The 20,362-nt window shown below is 38.2% G+C and overlaps 1 protein-coding gene across 1 annotated transcript in view; it reads left to right on the top strand.

Moving 5' to 3' along the window:
- The window catches only part of ALX1 (ALX homeobox 1), a 68,152-nt gene that overhangs the window by 10,028 nt on the left and 37,762 nt on the right, over positions 1–20,362 (top strand). The window lies entirely within an intron of this gene.

A 20,362-nucleotide genomic window follows, 5' to 3' on the forward strand; every position in this document is an offset into this window, starting at 1 on the left:
CAATAGCAAGCATGTACCCACTCTTTTACTATGTATCTTTGTTGCTTAGTTCTCTCTTTCTCTCTCTTTGACACCAATGATAACAATTTTACCTTTATTGTAACTAATTTCTTGTTGTTTTCTAAACCCAGATGGGCATATTGCATACACAGTTTTTATCTGTGGTATGAGATTTTGTCAGATTTCAGAGCTAGCAATATTTGATTTTGTTGTGCAAAATGTTATTTATTGAAATGCCACCGGCAACAATGTAAAATACAATGTTAAGTGTGATAATGGGATTACATAAAGCACCATGCAATTTAGTGCTGACAAAATAAAATGCATCTGCTAGCTTTTACAACGGAAACATTAAAAATCACAGACAAAAATATGTTTTGTGATGTGGCCCATACTCTTTCTTCTCTCACCCTCTACGTCCTGTTTCTGATCAACTTCAATCACATACTTCATTCTTTCCTTTGTCCATTGTCTTTAGAAAGGCATAACAAATCACCAAACTGGATTAAAGTTCAAAGGAAATTTCACAATCCAAAATCAACAATCTTTTATGGTGCTCAATAGTAGCTGTACATGGTCCATCCAAGGAATATTTGGAAGCAGTACTGAGCTTTCTTAATATTGAAGATATGCTCAGAAAGCATATTAGATATTCATTGTTCATAAGTAAGTCTGAGTTATTTTTATTTCCCAATTAGCATATCAAGTTTAATCCCCAAAATATTCAAATGCCCCAGAATGCAAACCACCTTCCATTTTTCCCAACAAAATATATATTTCAGGAAAATTGTTGAAATGTGTTTGTTTCAAATACGAATGCATTAGCTGCACGATCAATTTGGGACAAAAGGGAATCAATCTATTCATAGAAGAAAATGATTACTTTGCAATATAACTAAATTGCTTCATTAAAACAATTAAATCTATTTGCCAAATAGTGAAACCCTGGATTGCAAAAACAATTGTATCGTGAAAATTGCATGCAATGTGGTGAATGTCTGGTTTTAGAGATTTCCATATCAGATTCATAATTGTCCTTTGTGAAAACAAATCTCCCAATCTAATTCCCAGTCAATGGGCAGCAACTGGCTTGCTTGTTATTCATAGCTGAAGTCCCACTGTGAATTGCATGATACATACACATTTATTTTATTGTTGTTTTTCCTTTCATTACACATTTTATTTGTTATTTTTCTGATGGCTAACAAAGGAAATAATGATATTGGTACATTGTGATGATATACTACTCACCTACTATTTATGAAACGTTGATATGAATGCAGCAAAACTGCCCTTTACATATAGCACAGAATAAATGCAAGCATAATGGTATAAATAGATAACACACAAACAAAGCATCGGATGGTTTAGAAAAAGTTTGTCCATTGAAATAAAAATCCGTAAATTAACTTGTATTTCGTATATGAATCTCTTCGGTAGTAAAGATGAAATGGGGGCTCCTGCGCGAATAGATAAAGGATGAGCCCCTAATCCCCATGCTGAGTAGTAAACAACATCCATAATTGGGGGCATAGGACCCCTTATAACCCCAGGCTCAAGAGACTCTGCCCCTTCTTCACCATTTGTAGATATGACCCTTGAGTGAATGTTGCCTTCTGGAAGTTTAATACAAAGAGCCCGTTTTTTTTTCAACTTTATTTTACCACAGGTAAAATATTTATTTTCATCAAATAAACCAGCCCGCCTACACTCATTAAATATAGTTTCTTTTCTCTACACCCCAGTTATGGAAACCCGCTCACTTCTGCCTTTATCAGGGGCAACTATAAGTGATTACTAGGTGGAGAACTATCTTCAAGGTACTCTGTGAAAACCCACAAATGTATCACTTTGAAGTTGTTCAATTATGTTTTCTGGCCACCAACCCGGGCATATACAGAATGCCACCACCGACCCCAAACTTGTCATATCGGCATACTGCCAAAAATGAATCATTAAATAACTTGGCAATTGTGCTTACTGGAAGGTAATAGAAATGGCTGTGGCTTTGCCGCAAATGTCACTTGTTGGGAGTAACGATCACTGGGAGAACATAAAGTACTATACAAAAAAAAATCCAAACATTTGTGGTGGGAATGCTTGCATCTTTGCATTCTAGGCTACCTGATTAAACATTTTAGTGTGCCACATTCCACCACTATCTCTCACACCATAGTCCTTTATGAATTGGGAACTGACCATATGCAAATCGGTCTGATGGAAGGAGGGGCCCAGACCGGCTTTCTGGGTTATGATTGTGTACATGAAACAATAAAAACCTGCTACTTGGTCCATCCTCTTGGATCACCACCAGTATGAGTATCTCTATGATATCACCAGTTATGTGCCTGGAGTATACTTAGGCCCATATTTATACTTTTATAGCGCAGCATTTGCGTCATTTTTTGACGCAAAAACTGCGCAAACTTGAAAAATACAATTGTATTTTGCAAGTTTGCGCAGTTTTTGCGTCAAAAAGCGGCACAAATGCAGCGCTAAAAAAGTATAAATATGGGCCCAAGTGGTCAGTGATACACACCACAATGCCCTTTTGTACAATATGAAACATTCACAGTGCAGAAAATAGAAGCCTTCTTCTCGTTTTGCATTCGACATCATCAGAGTAGACTGCTGTAAAATAACTCTTGAATTACTACATTTGTGTTTTCGTTAGCCTCAGCCCAAAGCCCTAAAGTTACATTTCCTAAAGCGTTTTTAAATGTAAATGTGAAATTATATAAAGAGATATTCACCAGACTGTGATGCGGGCCCCACCCGGGTGGCTCTCTACTTGGACCAAGGGAAGGTGGGCTCAGTGGAGAACCTGTCTGCCAGGTTTTAAAGCAGATGATTCCACGTTATAATGACGTTAAACATATTTGCTCATTTCGGGTTGAACATTGACCTTGCAGTCATTTGAAAATGAATTAACGGGCGCTTTGTTTTCCACAGATGCTCCCTTACACTTAATTAAATATATGTATAGACAATTTCCAAAACAGATACCAACGTTCAAGACATATTCCTGTAAGGCAATGCTTGATGGATATAAGAATGCAGTGGCAGATTTACACTCAGGGTCTAGTCCAGAAAGGGAGTTTTCAAAAAGTTGCAAATCTGCTCCCATAGAGCTACATTAAGCCGATTTGGAGGTAATTTTCGACATTTATTGCATTTACAAACGGTTCAAATCTCATAACAGTCAAAATTTTCCAGGAGAAGTCTAAATCGCGAAATATACTCATGCAAATTTTCACGTAAGTGGTACAATAAACATTTGTCCATTTAAATTGTTTTCTCCCCAGGTGAAAAAAGCTTTCATGTGGGAAACATATTCCTTTTTACCGCTATTAAATTTGGAAGTATTCCCTTTTGATGTCCATCGTGGGAAGTCACTCAAACTCTGTCATTCCCATTAATATTTTTGCGTGTGATCCCAGGGTGTGAAACTACAAGCAAGCGGTTTTCTAAACATGGTTTGTGACAGTTCAGCTACTTCTGCATGCTGACCCTCTCTGAAGTGCTTAGAATCCTGCTCCAAATATTAAATTTACAATTCCTGAATATCAGTGGTGGCCGGCAGTTTTAGGAGGCGGGTGGGAAGCACACATACTCATTCTTTCACACACACACTCACGCACATCCATTAACAACACTCATCAACATTCAAATATACACGCACGCACCAAACATTCAATTAAAAAGATCACACACACCCACACACACACACACACACACACTTACCTTCAGCTCAGAGGTCCCAGGAGGGTTGTGACTGCTGCCTTCCCTCACTGGCTGACCTCAGGTTAGCCAATGAGGGAAGGCAGCAGTCCCAACTTCGTCACAGAGTGGAATGGGGTCAGTGAGACTGCTGATCCCACCCCACTCTGTGACGAGGTGTCACTGATTGACACTCGCCCTGGGCGCTCCAGGGCTTAAACCTGAAGTGCCCAGGTCGAAGTCAATGGGTGACGCTTCCCTTGTCACCCGGGGGAGGGCCTCGAGGAATCTTTGCTGAGCCGAGGAGGTCAGACCCACTGGATCTCTGACCTCTTCAGTGCAGCAAAGTTCACCTCAGGCAGCCAGGAGTCAGCGCAAATCGTGCATGCCTCGCTCCTGGCTGCCTGACCTAAACATGAAGAGTGTCTGTCAGCCTGACCTTTGTTCAACCTGACCGGCACTCTTCATGATGGGCAAAAGGTGGGGGGCGTAGCCCCTCCGCCCTAAAGGACGGGGCGCGCCTGCTGAATATCCAACCATACGGTCAAATTTCCACCATTGCAGTACTCTTTGCAATCATAAAGGAATACAAACCCTGTCTCTTTGAATCTGTAGTAGGAATATGGGATCACAGATGCCTATTTTGCATACCTGAGAAACATTTAGGGGTACAAAATAAATATGTGAATGGGACCCTGATTTATGAACTTAGTGTCTTTATGAATCACTTTAAAGTTGTTTCTGCATTGCTTTCTCTCGTCTGCGAATTTTCATTCAACATCTTCTACAATGTTATACTATTCTGCTGAATAAAAGAAATTATTTTATTTTTTGCTTCCCTACTGGCTTTGCTCTATGACCATTCTCTTCCAAAATGTGATCCCAGGAAAACATTTACATTTCACAATATTACCGAGTTAGTCAAGAGTTTTGGTGACAAAGGTACCTTGTGGCTTCTGTTTAGTTCCTTATTGCATTACACATTGTATTCTGAAACCCTTTTCTATTGCCATCAGCTACAACATAAAATGCACTCAAGAAAGATGAAATAGCACATCATAAATCGTCACTCAATGTGTATCATTCACTGTGCTGGAGTTCTGCACATAAACACACAGGTGTGCGCGGACAAACACACACACACACACACACACACACACACACACACACACACGTACACACACGTACACACACACATACACACACCCCATACCCCCCACCAGACACTCCCTGCCTCTTTATCTCACTCTTGCATATTCCTGCTTTTTAACTTTGTGATGTTTTTTCAGTCTTTGTCTTCCTTAGTCTTTTCAGTTTTTTTCTTTCTCTCTTGGTCTCCATAAATGTCAGAGGCAGAAATGTAAGGGCTGGTCACCCAAAAATAAGTGCCGGTGAACCTCACTGGCAACCACCAGCTCGAGGTTCATTACTATAGTATAAAGCTTTTTAACACCTGTCTCTTTAAGGGATGAGTGACATGTCTCTTTAAGAGATGAGTGACATGATGCAGGTAGTTTTGCTGGGATGAACTCTTGACAATAGCTGTTTGTCAATAAAGATATGTAGTACTAGAGAATGTCGAGCACATCTTTAATATTGTATAAACATGCACATTGAATTACTAGAAGATCATCTTTGCACCCAAGTTAGTTTTGCTCAGCGTAAAGTGAGTACATAGAACAATGGGGACACCAGGAGACTTTTGGAACCTCGAAATTTAGTGGGAATGAAGTATTTGTTGAATGCAGCACAATTATCAATATTGCATTCAAAAAGCAAAAAAATGCTAGAGTTGCTCATCAAAATCAAAAATCGCCATCAAAACAAGATGAAAACATGAATTCTTCTTGTTTGCTTGGTGAAGTTAAGTTGTAAAGATTGAAAAATGCAAACAAAATATTCTTTATTGTTAGAAATGTTCATCCAAGGTGTTGCTTTGACATCCTTGGATATTAACATTTAACGTTAAAAACATGCAAGAGTCCCTATGATTAAAAATTTGTTTTGCCTGCATTCTCCTCTTGATGTCCGTGCAAAATACTATAAATTATATTAGTATGAAGTATACCTTAATATAAAATTGCCCTTATTTTTTAAAAGGAGGTTACTTTCCACTTCAGATTTTACAAAACCCCTGGTCCCTGGGTAGCTTAGCACAGTGTTGTCAGAAGCTCACATTATCAATTTTCAGTTTTAAAATGCTGTTCAGAATTCATATTTTATTTTTTAATTATTATTTTCATTAACTTACCTCAAATAATGCAAGCTGTTTTAATTGCCGTTTTTATGTAAAACATTAATCAAATTGCAATTACAAAATTTAGTATAACATATATCTAGAATTTTCAATACATTGGGGATAATAATGACTTCTTAAAATGCACATAGTGATAACTCACTTACATTTCTCCACTTATTTACTAAAAAGTAGCTGCAAGACGGTTAGTTGGGGTTGCCTTATTTAAAGGACACAGGTCCTCATACACCATTTCCCACTCACGCGAAAGTATATCATCACAAGTGGTCTCTTTTGCTTAAGTAGCAAGTTTATTGTCTTAGGTATTAGAGTGTTAAGGAAGTGTCACTCAAGGGGTCCTCAAGAAAGCCAAGAGGCCCCTTGTCGACAGTCACATCTGGGCTGAAACATGTTGTAATATCATCAGGATTGAATTGTTCACCTGTATATATTTTTACCCTTATCATCTAGCAACAAACAAACACATATGCTGAGAGTGTGCTGAGAGTTAGGGGGTACATTTATCAGATTTCCCACATCTTTTTTCTTCTCATTTTTACATCAAGAATTTTACAGCTTGTGTGTTTTCATCACACTCTCTGGCTAAGATCTGAGGCATAAGAGTTCCCTATGTGTGATTAAATATTTTCACAAAAGTTAGGAGCTTTGTCCTATGATTAAGCATGCCACCTTTGGATGGGTGTGGACCCAGCATCCTTTAAATAGGATAACCAAAACAACAGCACCCTATGAGCTGCGTTTGAGTAAGTAGGTGGTGAGAAGTAAGGAAGTTACTACTTTGTGCATGATATTTGTAGGGTTCCATTATTACTGTAGTGTACATTAGTACTGATGATTCCAGGTATGTCTAATGGGTTGGTGTACTCGAGCTGGTCCATTTTTCCTTTCTCTGCAAGTTAGTACTTTTTGTATTAACATATACACCCATGAGGATTGCATGAAAGCAACCACAGATTGTGTATGTTGCATCACTCCAGTTGGCTCTTTCCCACACATGTTGCTCCATATTGTCTTGTTCTGATGTAAGACTCATTCTTCCTTAAATTGATCTCATTTATGAAACATTGCTAATGTTCTACTATTGTGTTTTACATAATGTATGCATAATCTATTCTTCATTGAGTACACAGTCTGTAAATGGAGTATGTTGAGCTTACCTGTCCATATTGTTTTTTTATCACCTATTTATGCCTCTTTTAGTTTCTAATCTTAGAACAAACATGCTCCAACCCAACAGCTGGAAACAAAACAGTGCACTGTAACTACAACACCCCACATGAGCTTCACTGTAAACAGATTGTTTTCAGTGTCTTCACTTCAGAAAGGAAGTCTAGTGGATGCTAGTGCTTTGTTATTTAGCTGATGAACATTTCTGCTTCTCAACTATATCCATTTAATATGGTCAGTTTTCAAAATGCTAATGTAGGTTTCTATTTCGTAGTTTTTTCTGTTTGTACTATTCACAGCCACCCTTTTGCAGTCTGCCCAACAAAGAATGTTGCTATTCTAATACTCACATCACCAACAGACCTTGTCAAGCAGACCACATTCAAATGATTGTGAGTAATATTTTTCAGAATGGAAAGAGGCAGAACATAGAGGATGAAATAACTCAAAAATGTACAAGTACACTTTCACTAAAACAGCTTGTAATATGCGGGTGATATAGCATGCCCTCCTCTTTGTGAGTAAAATATATTCATAAATATATTGCAGTTATATCCTTAAGTTTAATCACGTGAGACTATCAATAAAATAAATGGAAATTGAACATTTTCAATTACTTTTATGAATTAAGTATTATTGTTTTATTTACTTTAATGATTATCTTATTTTAGAGAAACCTTGTTTTCAAAATGTTCCCATTCAGCCCTATCATATATATAACCACTGCAGTTAGGAATAGTTTAATAGGTTGGTGAGATTTTAAAGTGCTGTATTTGGGCAGTTCAATGATCATCCTCTAGCCAAAAGATCAAAAAGCTGCATGTTCACATACTGATAACAGACAACAGAAAAAATGCTTTGTGGTGGGAAAATAATGTGTGTAGTTCATTATCAATTTGAAATACAAATGAGTGATACTTCATAAATAGATCATACATTTTGTGCTCTTGATATATATATATAAATAACCATTCACTTAAAATTTTGAGGTTTCTTTGAGGGCTTGCTTTCTCTTTCTTTTATTTGTAGAATGCTTGTAGTAGTGGAAACCCAATATATTTGCAATTTGTCATAAGTAAATATACAAGATTCTCTATTCATTTAATGGCTACTTTAATTGCTGTATAAAATGAGTTTTAAATTAAAGTAAACACATACATCAATAAGGTGAAGCACATGTGTGATTTCTATGATTTATTATGATCTTAGCCATGTTTAGATGAGTGTGTATTGCCATATTGCTTTTAACCTCCCTCCACAGATATGGAAAATACATGGATTTCATTTTAAACTCAATGAATGAATGACACACTTTTGATAAAGAATGCACTATCAAAGTACATTTGCCTAACACAATGTAAATAATATACATTTATATAAATCTGGGCATTTAGTTATCACATGAAGTATTCATCATTACATCACCAATTAATTGTTTAAATGTTACTGCTTATGTATTCAGACAAACACCACAAGTGACATCATTCACAGTAAACATTTAAATGTCTTTAGCAATATACATGAAATTTGAAGGGAACTCACAGAGATTTTTAAAACTGACACAATAAAACATATAATGTAAATTGGTCTAAAAAGCAAATGCATAGTTAGCTGCACTTTAGGAAAGTTAGGGCCTAATTTAACATTTGGCGGATGAGGTTACTCCATCACAGATATGACAGATATCCTGTGTGCCATATTACGCACCCTTTAAATCTCATGGGAATTGTAATACAGCAGATGGAATATCTGTCACGTTCGTGTCGGAGTAATCCATCAACCAAACACTAAATCAGGCCTTTAGTTATGGAGTCTCTAGCAAGTTATTCTATAATCTATTTATGTACAAATGTATGTTATATGAATACATTGTAGTATCTCCTATACCTGACTACAAAAGTTTAGAAATATAAATTAAAAGTGATCTTTAATCTGTCTTTACATGGAACTCCTACACTCTATTTTCTAAATCGAACATTTATTATGATTTATACACTAATAATACATAATTATGTATAATAATGCACTGTCCAGATGACATAGTTTTTCTTGCTAGATTCTCAGACATTCAGTCCTGTATGACTCATCCTTATCTCAGGCTAAACCTTTTTAAAACAGAATTCCTGATGATATCTCCCCTCATGTGTTCAACAACTGTTTTGTCTGGCTAACCATACGTAATGTGCTGGACTGCAGCCCATATCTCACAGAATGCTCTAAATCTCTGGCATGTTTGTTGGATAATAGTTGGAACTCCTAAACTCACATAAATTCTATTAGAAAAGGGTGCAGAACCAACTTATTAAAAGATGTCCATAATAATAATATACACACCATTATCACATATAAAGCAACTATTTCCATTTTCTGTATTCTCCCTTAAACTTATATATGGAGTTATTTTCTGATAAACGTATTTTAAAATCTTGCATAACTGCTTTATATCGCATGTCACTGTGTGGGTCAAATGTATAGGCCTGGCCTAGAAACAAATCTATCTTTCTATCTGTCTATCTATCTATCTATCTATCTATCTATCTATCTATCTATCTATCTATCTATCTATCACAAAACTTGGCAAAATCGGCCTGCAGCCCTCCACAAAGATGGGTAGTGCTCAACCAGGATTGCCAGCCCTGTAATTGCAATCCAGCACTCCTCAAAACCAAAGATGGATGGCAGTCACAGGAACGCCAATGCAAATGTTACTAATAAAAAAGTAAGGAAGTCACAAGGCTCTGGGTCAGCCCCCTTCATCTATTGGTGTGTTGAACTGTCATTCCCATTTTTGTTTGCCCATAAGAGCATACAGCATAGGACAATGGTTCAGCGCACTTCATCCAATGACTCTCTTAAACTGTGAGTGAAAACATTTTGCCTAATCGTGTGCACATGCACTTAAAAAGAACTACACTTCACGGTAAAGCGGGTAGGCCAATATGTTACTTTGCTAATGCTTTTTCCTCTTCATTCATCGTTTTAGTTATACTACCACTATATTTTAACTTGTATCAGTAGGAATCATATGTTCCTTGGAAGTGCATTAAAATTAAGTATGTGTCTGTAGGAAGGAACCATAGTGTTCCTTAAAAATTATATTCAATTGTTAAAATATTTCTACATTTATCATTTCAATTGCAGGCATACCACTACTACTTTTACGAATTAACATATTTTCTTTTTCCTTTTTATTTTTGTGAAGTACTTGCAATATACTGCATCTGCTTGCCAAACTGACCTATTGGCTTTGCCAAATTTTGTTTAAGTGAATGCTTAGATATTAACTCAATAGCAAATTCCTGATGGTTATTTTTAAAGAAGCGTTGTATTGTGAAACATAGGTGTGCAACTTTAGGAAGATGTTTTCCAGTGCAGGGAGGATGGCTATGCTATCATCTAGGTCTGCCTGCCCAGACATTTTGGGTTTTCTTGTGCTGGCCTTTCAACACAAGCCCTGTGGTGGAATTCAAGTGACTCAGTTAGCAACATACACTGAGCACAAGTGCACAAATGCAGCACATATGAGACATTGGAGGAAACATTTATGCTGCTTTAATCCATGAGATTCTACAATCATTTATGTAAGGCTGTCTTTAATTTCTTTATACCCAGAAGCTTGTGATACACTCTGTCAGTGGCTATAAAGAACTGACATTGTTTATTACAGCTGAGTTCTGACGTTCCAATGTCTGCTGCCAGCAGCCAAGGGGAAGACAGGCCAGGTCAGGGAGCATAATTAAAGCAGCTGTTCAAGGAACAAATGGAGCGCTGCCCTTCTTTTCTCTCCCCTGTTTTTCTAGCTGTATAGTGAACAGCAGAACAGATATATTTATTGGAACGTTTATGTTTTGCAATCCTTAGGTAATTATAAAAAAGTTATAATCTTTCGGAATGTTTCTACACATTTGAGCTACCATTCTTTGTTTAAAAAAAAAAAAAAAGAATTGTAGTAAATTGATTCTAAGATCTTTTTGCAACACACATCTAGCAGCTTCTTGCACTTTAATTTTGCACTAGGTATTCTATGTTTATTCTTCATGTTTGTGAACATGCTTTTTATATATGAATGTGGTATGAACCAAGGCTGCACATGGTTTGTGGGAAAGGTAATAGTGTGCCCATGCATTATAAAGACAAAAGTACCCCCTGCCATACATGACAAGGCTATTGCTGGTCACCGCGGAGTTCCACAACCTTGTTAAGGAATTCCTCCTCGACTTGCAGTATCCTTATAATGTACGGCAGGCGGTACTTTATTCCATATATTGCTATGCAGTGGACAGTGAAGAGGCGACCTTGCTGTTCTTTGTCCTTCCTTCCTTTGATATGGCAGGATAGGTTGTTTGAATTGAAATAGCTGGTGTTAACAGCTGTCACTTGTTATTTGTTATTGTTGATCTTTACTTCTTTACCAAAGTCAATTAGGAGTCCATTCAACGTGGTCAGCATATGCTAATCCTGATGTCTGCACTCCCATCAACTATAGCTATCTCTTTCTTTTCAAAATTGTATTTGAACCAGCTTTTCCAGATCCACTCCTTCAGCCTCCAAAAAAATATTTTTCAAAGTGGCTGCTGACCACTCACTGACCTCAACTTGGAAAATCAGCTGCATGTCATGGGCATAAGTATAAGATGTAAGCCCCAAGCATTAGATACGGTTAGCTAAAGGGACCACATAGCCTTTGAATAGTTAAAAGCTAAAAAAAGAGCCATGATGGAAATTGCAGGGGGCAATGGATATGTTGGGGGAGGAAGTAAACATAGAGACATCTTGGGTTGTGTTATCAAAAGTGCCCTTTGGGCACACTAGGCATGTGTATCTGCTTTTTTGCACACATCCAAGGGACTGTGGTATTATAGAAAGGGCTGCAGAAGTCTGTCCCTTTTGTATTACAGACTGCACTAGCTCACATGTAGTGCTGGCAACAATCTTATGAGGACACTCCTGCATTTGCATGTGCACCGTTGTGCCAGCCTGTGAAGGGGCATTCCCTGTGTGCTATAAAGAGGTGCACCCGCCTGCAGGATGACCACCTGCACAGTGAAAGGCAGACCAGTGGCTTTAACTAGCCGGTGTGTCTTACCCTAGTGCACTGCCTGTGGAGCATGCACAAGTTCAAGGCAGCGCATTCACACCAAGCTAATGGTGCGCCAAGCACATACAACTGTGTGCCCTATCTGTGGGATGGGTCCTTGAGTCCAGTCCACCAACAAAACAAAAAAAAACATGAAAGAGGAATGCCTGTTGTTCCTATCTGTTTAAGTCTGGCTGGCAAAATGCCATGGGAAGCAATGCCAATTGCAGTGTTGGCAGGGCTAATAGTATCAGCGCATTGTCACTTTTGACATTTTCTGCCAGTCCAAGATGATCCATCACAATCACCAGTGCTAACTCGTCCTTCAATTTGATCTGAAGCAAAGCTGGCCACCATTCATAATAACCCTCTTCTCCAGAAATTAGCTCAATTCAAGTGAAATATTTTTCCAGAAGTTTTGCCATCCACAGACAGTCGGAGAAAGATAGGACAGAAGTTAGTATTTCTCTGGGTCTAACTGAGACGATTCGGAAAAGTCGGCACTGCTTTTTGTGTAAGAGAAGTAGGTTGAACGAAGGTTCCAAGTAGAGTAGCTACTGTGGTTCCCAGTTTAAATAAACGCACTAGGCGAGAATCACGTGATGCATTCTTCTTTTAAAGGAGAAAAACGCTCTGATAGTTTATTCCAACTTTATCTTAGAGAATGTGTGTTATGGATGGAAACCTCTAGAAACAGGGAACATTATTTGTGAATGAGGCAAGATCACTTTTGGCTAAATGATTTCAAGTAACTTCTGTGTCTGAAACGAACGACTGTTGAAAAAGAGGGAACATCCAATGTCATTTACGATTGTTTAGCGATTTCATTAAATATCTTCCATGTTACTTTTTGGACAGTGGAACTGTATAAAGTTTGCAGGGTGGAGTGCCTGTAATGTGACTTTATTAAAATAAATTCATATCCTGGAACTGAATCATTTGCAGACGCCTGGATAGGATCAGTGAAATAGAAAGAGACCCTAAATCATCACCTGGGAGAGAGTCTGAAACTCATTGAGAATGAGCTTCAGAGAGTTTGTCGGGCCTGAGGCTGTTGTAAGAGACATAGTAGTCCCCGTTTTCTTCCCTGCACGGAGAACAATTTTGTCTCTGTCCTAATAGAACTATACCTCTTCAGACTGCACTCGCGTGGTCCCTGATGTTTCCAGGACCTCTTCATAGAAAGTTCTTGAAATTCATATTTCGGCTCTCTTTCACATCTGGGCCCGTGAGCACAACAGTTGCTAGGGGCAACAACACTTTCCTCATCATCCTGATTTGAAGTTGGCCATCACTCAGTAAGAAAATGAAACATGTGCCTGACATTTTGGATTTGAGGTGTTGCATCCACGGGCGTTTCTTTAACTGAATTCGAGCAGCACCCAACCAGCAGTTACTGGGTTGCATCTGTCAAACAGATGCTCAGCTTTTCAAATTGTTGTTTTAGAGATGATTTTAGAATACTGAAAGCATGAAAAACACGTAGGTCATGATTCATTAAGCGTTTGGCTGGTCAGAAACACACACCTGGGAAAAGTCAGAAGTTACGCATGCGTAACACATGAATACTACACACAACTTGAAATATCTGAGATATACATGTATAGATGTACGTGTTTGCAACTCCGTCCCTAGTGTGCCCTGTGTACTATCTGTTGAATATGTGTCAAGAGCTTCTCGTCCTCTGGGGTTTACAAAGAGGGGAGTGTTGATTAGTGTCCGGCAACATGCAATGCAAATCTGCAGGACACACAGATGCCAACACCTTTTTGCACATTTGCAAATGTGTAATGATACAATTATCGCACTTCTCGCAGAACCATTCTTACAACTGAAAGGATTATGCTTAAATAATTTAAAAGTAGAATCAACTTGCATCATTCTATGCAGTGTCTTGGCAGGATATGCACGTGAACAATATAAAAAACAAAGCAAAAACTTAAGACATTAACCCAAACGTATATGAAACTGCCTAACTCCTCGAAGACTGGCAAACATATTACTGTCATTACACATGCTTGGAAATGTTAAAATAGACCCAGTTGCCCATTTTCTATGCATGTCATACACATACGTGTGCAAGTTAAGCAATGATTAACTTCATCAAATGCGCATGTGAAAGAATTACCATCGTTCTTTCGGCACAATGCTAACTATAATTTCTACAATGCATGTATTACATTTTCCTCCCAGTTATTGGCTCAAGATTTGGGGTATAAGGGTGACTCCGGTGCTGAAGAAGTGGAATCCTGCCAGTGCACTCATCTGACTCTCACATTGCAAGTCCAGAACAGTGTTGAAATTCACATGCTAGAGTGGACTGAAGGTCTTTTACCCTAATGGAAATCTGCCTCTCTTTTACTCTGGCTTCTATGATGCTAAGAATTATTGTTAATGGGATTTTCTCTAATAAGTTACGGAGCTGGTTAATCAGAGGCATGGACGCATATCAAATCAACCCTCTTACTCAGGAATATCCTGTGTAGATCAAAGAGGGCTGGACTCTTGTCACATGTTCAGGATAACCACTGGGATCCATTTGGATTTCTTTTATGTACATTTATTTTAAGTGGCTACATTGAAAACATGCCATGGGTCCAGCCACCCAAGAACTCTTTTGGATTATTATCCTGAGATAGTAATATAGACATATAGGCTGATATGAAGGGTATTTATTACCATGCTCACTATTCCCTAGACCACTTCCTTACAGGGGAACTGGATGGTTGATGATACTTGGCATTCTGTATTTAAAATGTGACACACAACCCTCTGAGGCACTCTTTATTGCCACATATAAGTGAATGTAGAACTCATTTCACTCTCCTTGTCTACATTTAATAATGTCTCTAATTTAAGCACATTTGTTCTCTATATAAACTTCCATCTCTATCACCATCATATCCTCACTCGTATCACTCATCATTTATCCCCTTTAGTCTATATCCACATCTAACTCTCTCTTTAATCTTTACCTCTCTCTTTCAAGCTCTCTCTCTCTTTTACACAGACACAGACACTCACACACACACACACACATATTTTCCTTTAGACATTCTGATTAGAAGTAACAAGGAAGTAGAAGGTATTGGCTGGATACTGATTTCAGTCCTTAATGTTTGTATTTTGAGATTAACAGGCCACGACATTTGCCATGTTTGAGCCGGCAAAGGATTTTAAGTATTCAATGTTTTCTATTTTCCAGGGCCTCTGCTTTTCAAGCTATGTGAATTCACATGTAGGCCCCAATTTGCTAAGCCCCAATCTCCCCGGTACTGCCCTAGCTTTCCTAAAAACGTGTTTGGCCAAGACATTACCAAAAGCAACAGCTTGCATCTTTTTATAAAATCAGACTTTTAAAATTATTCACTCTACTGTAAATGACTGTTTTGCACCATGTGAGAATATGAAGGAGTTTTTGCTCTTGCAATTCATTCATATGGGTACTATTGGCTATATTGTACTTGCGTTTTCGATTTTTCTTGCCCTAACTTTTGTCCTAATCGTTTTAATGTATTTTAAAGTAATTTTCTCATGAACTACGTAGTTGTTTTTTTCTGCCCAGTATGGGCGTTTTAACATGTAATATATTGCAATGTTTTTTTTTAATCGAGAAATAAAGATTATCATATCATATTATATTACTTTAGACATTCACACTCTGACTCTCATTTTTAAATTATTGGAAGTGGAAAAGGTCACATTAACTTTGTAATGAGTAGATTATCACATATTTAACATAATTGTCTCATCTAAAATAATGTTTATTATCACAGTAGGGGTTGTACCTCACAATAGCAGCATAGATCAGAGATGCTAACGTCACACCTTACATGCTGGGAAAATTAGTGGAAACACAATTTTCACTTAGTATTCCTCATCTCAGGCTATCCTTTGGAGTAATATCATGGTGTGTGCTGGAACCAAATGTCAGTTTTACAGTATAAACTCACATTTTCCAGTTCTCTCTAAGTGATGTCTCTATGAATACTAATTCTGAGTTCAATTGTCTTTTTTTAACTTAAAAAAAGGTGCTAGATAGAAACCACAAAAGCATTTGATAACCCATTTGTCGCATTCTTCCGATTTCTTCCAATTTTGAGATATGAGCACAAGTTACAAGTTGGATAAAGCTATACCTCGGTGCAGCATGAAGCATCAGTGTCAAATATCACTAGCAAATGGCTGACTGATGTAATACCTCACACACTAATGCACAAATAATGTGCAGTAATATTGTTACTACCACAAATTTTCATGTTTTTGCACCAAATACAAACTCAACAATTACTAATGAGCGGGAGCAATTTCGCTGCTACTGCTTATTATCTCCACCTTCAGCACACAGAACTTTGAAGGTGCCCGCAGTAGTCTCCTGGTTGCTTTATGTGGTTACAGTCATGTGGTGACAAACATGTACCTCAATCCTAAGACAAGAAATGTCACTTAAATGCTGTCTATGATAACTTATCTCACTCTACCCCCTCTTGAAGTATCACAAGAAAGAGATAAATGAAAAGCCACCTTGTTGTAAGTACCCCGCTAAATAAAATACATTTTATCACATGACAATAATATCTCATCCTCTACATCGGCCTGACTACCTAATTGTAAGGTAAGATGTGAAAGTAATAAGATTAATAAACTTCTCTTGATGGTGTAATTGTAGGCAATGAGCCAGATGCAATATTATGGTCGGCCGATATTGCTGATCTCAGTATAGTGTCCTACAACCCAAAGTGGCCTTAGTGCTGCTAGAGGACTCTGTTGCTTGGCAAAATAGTTTCATATTGTAGTTGAATGATTAGATTGTAATATTTGGATTGTATATGCGGTATCTCCATAATTCAAAATCTTCATGCAGTAGCTTCATGGTTCTTGCCTGGGCTGTAGCACTGGGACATTTTTCCAAAGTAATCTCTCTCAATGCAGGCACCGGAGTTGGCCTTTGGCTTTGCTCAGCAGATCACTTTAGAACAAGTTTATGTTTTCATACAAGTCAAGCTTCATAAATAATCATTTTTCCAATAAACCGTTAAAAATTGCAGTCTAAATATAACAGTTGTAGTTTCTGCCTCTTATGATATAGAAATTATATGAACTGAACGTGGAATGGTTTTATGGCAAATACCAAAGTAATAACGCCCTGTGGAGATATCTAGTCATTAGATAAACTTGTGTGGAAGAATGTTCTGAAATATTTTGAGATATTTTTGAGAAATACGTCATCATGTTAAATTTTGTGATCCAGATCTACTTCTGATACATTTGTGAATGTCGAGTGGTGTGTGGAATAAAGTTATGATGTAAAGTAGGCTATGTTGTTTATATCACATACTCCAGTTGTGCTCAACTGGATTCATTAAAGTGATTTGCTGGTGTTCAACTGATAACCTCTGCTTTTCAGCTATGTTTATGTTTGCATCAATGAGATTTGTATCTGTTGTTCAGAATTTAAATGTGGCTTTGAAATGGAAGAACGATGTGAGTGATACAGAGGTTTTTAACTGGTTTATTAACAAGTGATCTGATATTCAGCTACACACTTGTTTATTGTTGTAGAATTCGGCATCAAAATTCACAGCAAGTGGCATATTTATTATAGGTTTCATGTCACCTTATTCCGTGCAAAGCCGTCTCTAGTGCAACGCAAGGCAGTGCTAGTCACTACCCTGCGTTACACTACGTGGTCACATGGATGGACTGTGGGTGCGATGTATTCAGACAAATTCCCAGAACTACCAAGAGTGGTAGACCTGGAAATGTCTCAGAATTGTATGCCTTCCTCCATGAGGTGCAATAAGGAGAGATATTTTTATTTCTCATCATTGTTTCCTCTGCATTCTTTAGCACACTTAGACAGAGGAAAATGCCTCTGAGGATTATTCTTGCGCAGAAAGTTGTCTTTTCCTGCACAAAAAGAATCCTTCCTAAAACGCAGGCACTGTGGTGCAAGGGTGCCTGCAATGGCACTAGGCAGCACATTGTGTACTAGTGCAGGCAGAGAGCAGGAATGCACCGTATGTTATACATTTCTGCCCTCTCACTTTTACAAAGCACAGCAGAGTAGCTTGCTGCACTAGGCTGCACGAACGGTTGTTAAATATGCCCCAACCCTGTTACTCTTCAGCCAAGAGTTGCCCATCTCACACTTGTCAGTCCTGTTGCTTTATGTTTGGCTTTGGGGAAATCACTTTATAACAACACCTAGAGCTTCGTGGTCAGCTAAGCACTTTGCTTAACTGAGCCATTCTCTATTATATGTATGGTGATGCCTCTAAAGAGTCCGGCGAGAGGTCTTGCGTTCATTGTTGTCTGTCCATAGATCGAGCGCCACGTGACCCAGTTTGGGGAACGGTAATCATTGCAATATTTCTGAATGTGTAACTCAAAACCTTTATGTGACTTTGTGATACTGAGAACTCGCCCATATTACGTTATTGGTATTAGATAAGAACAGGTTTTGATCCAGTCAGACTATTCTGAATGCCACACCTAGGTTCTAGGTACAATGCACCATATGTAATATTATATGGTGCATCCCTGTCCTTTCTTTGCACTGGTGCCCTTTTGGCTGCCTAGCAACACTGCAGGCACCCTTGCAACATGGTGTAAGGCTGCTTGCGTTGTAGGCAGGATTGTTTTTGTTCAGGAAGTGGCACCTTCCTGCACAAAAAACAATCCACAGAGGTGTTTTCCTCTTTCTAAGAGTGCTCCGGAATGTAGCACACTTAGAAAGAGGAAACAACGAGGAGAAGTATAAATGTTTCTCCTCATTTTGCTTCCACTGAGAATGCATAGCATTTTGATGCATTCCCAGGTTTACTAGTGTTGGTAAATCTGAGAATGTGCCAGAATCCATGGGTAGATGCGTGGGAACATCCATACACCACCCCTGGAATGCCTTCCTGTGGCAGAGAAAAGCAACACAGGGATTTGCGCTGCGTTGCTTTACTCTAGATTTATAAAGCCATGCACAAGCACTCGGAGTGGTCTTGCGTGGCTTAATAAATCTGACTTAGTATTTGCGTCGCTCTTGCACCTCCTTGCGTGGGCGATGCACCTCAATGATAAATATGCCCCTACGTTTTTTTATTTCTGTACTTTTAAACCAGGCTTTCTTTTGCTATGGTGGTGGATTCGTTCACTAATCAATTTTACCATCACTTAGATTCTTTTAATAGTTCAAAGAAATAATTTATTTCACAAATTTAAAAAAACAAGAATGGTATACATATGTTAAAGTGAGCAAAGTCATCTTTTAGTCGTCTTTTAATTATATTTTAGTTATTCTAGTTTTCTTACAATTTATATAATTCCAGGACTGCCCTTAGTTACTGTCTTGGTTCATCTTCACAAAGCCCTTAATCACAGATACTCGACGTGTCAAGTCCTACTACCTAATAGTGGTGACCAGTGGAACACTGTGGAACCAATGAAAGACAGTCTGAGGGGTTGGGACCTGGACAAAGAGGAATACCTTGGATAGAATGGGAGAGATGCAAAAGTGTGATGAACTGAGAGAGAAAACATTAGTGTTGGTCGAAGGGCGAATCACCATGAGATCTTTGGAAAATCTCTATATGGTGCCTTAAATTTATTCTGCAAACAGCAGTGATGTCATTCAGACACAAGAGCCACTAACCGCCCTTCAAAAGGGTAAAGCAGACAATCTTAAACAATGACTTCTAAATATGTCAAATAAAGGATAGGACGAAAACAGATGCTTGCCATGATGTCCTGATTCACAGGTCTAGAATAAGAACTAAAAATATGATTGCAGCCCTTAGTGAACACGGCATGGCAACCTGAAACAAGTGGAAGCATGTATTGTAGGGAGTAAAATGTGAACTTTTTTTTTATGATGTTGAATGTTTATCATCCTGGGACACATCGTTAAAGGTTCCCGAGGAGTGGCTGTCTTGTTAGTGCCTCACTGGAAACCTTGCTTTCTCCCTAAAATGGATTAATGTGTGAGGTAGGGGCACCACATTCTGTTTTATTGGATTTGTAAGTTGTTTACAATTTTTCAAAGCAGTAAAAGACCGAGCAGGCCCCATGACCGCTTTACTCAGCCGCTGACCCAGCCACCAGTGTGTTAATCAGCCAACTACTTAACATCATGGAGATATCATGAGTAT

This window comes from Pleurodeles waltl, chromosome 4_1, assembly GCF_031143425.1.
Source record: "Pleurodeles waltl isolate 20211129_DDA chromosome 4_1, aPleWal1.hap1.20221129, whole genome shotgun sequence".
Taxonomy (NCBI): Eukaryota; Metazoa; Chordata; class Amphibia; order Caudata; family Salamandridae; genus Pleurodeles; species Pleurodeles waltl.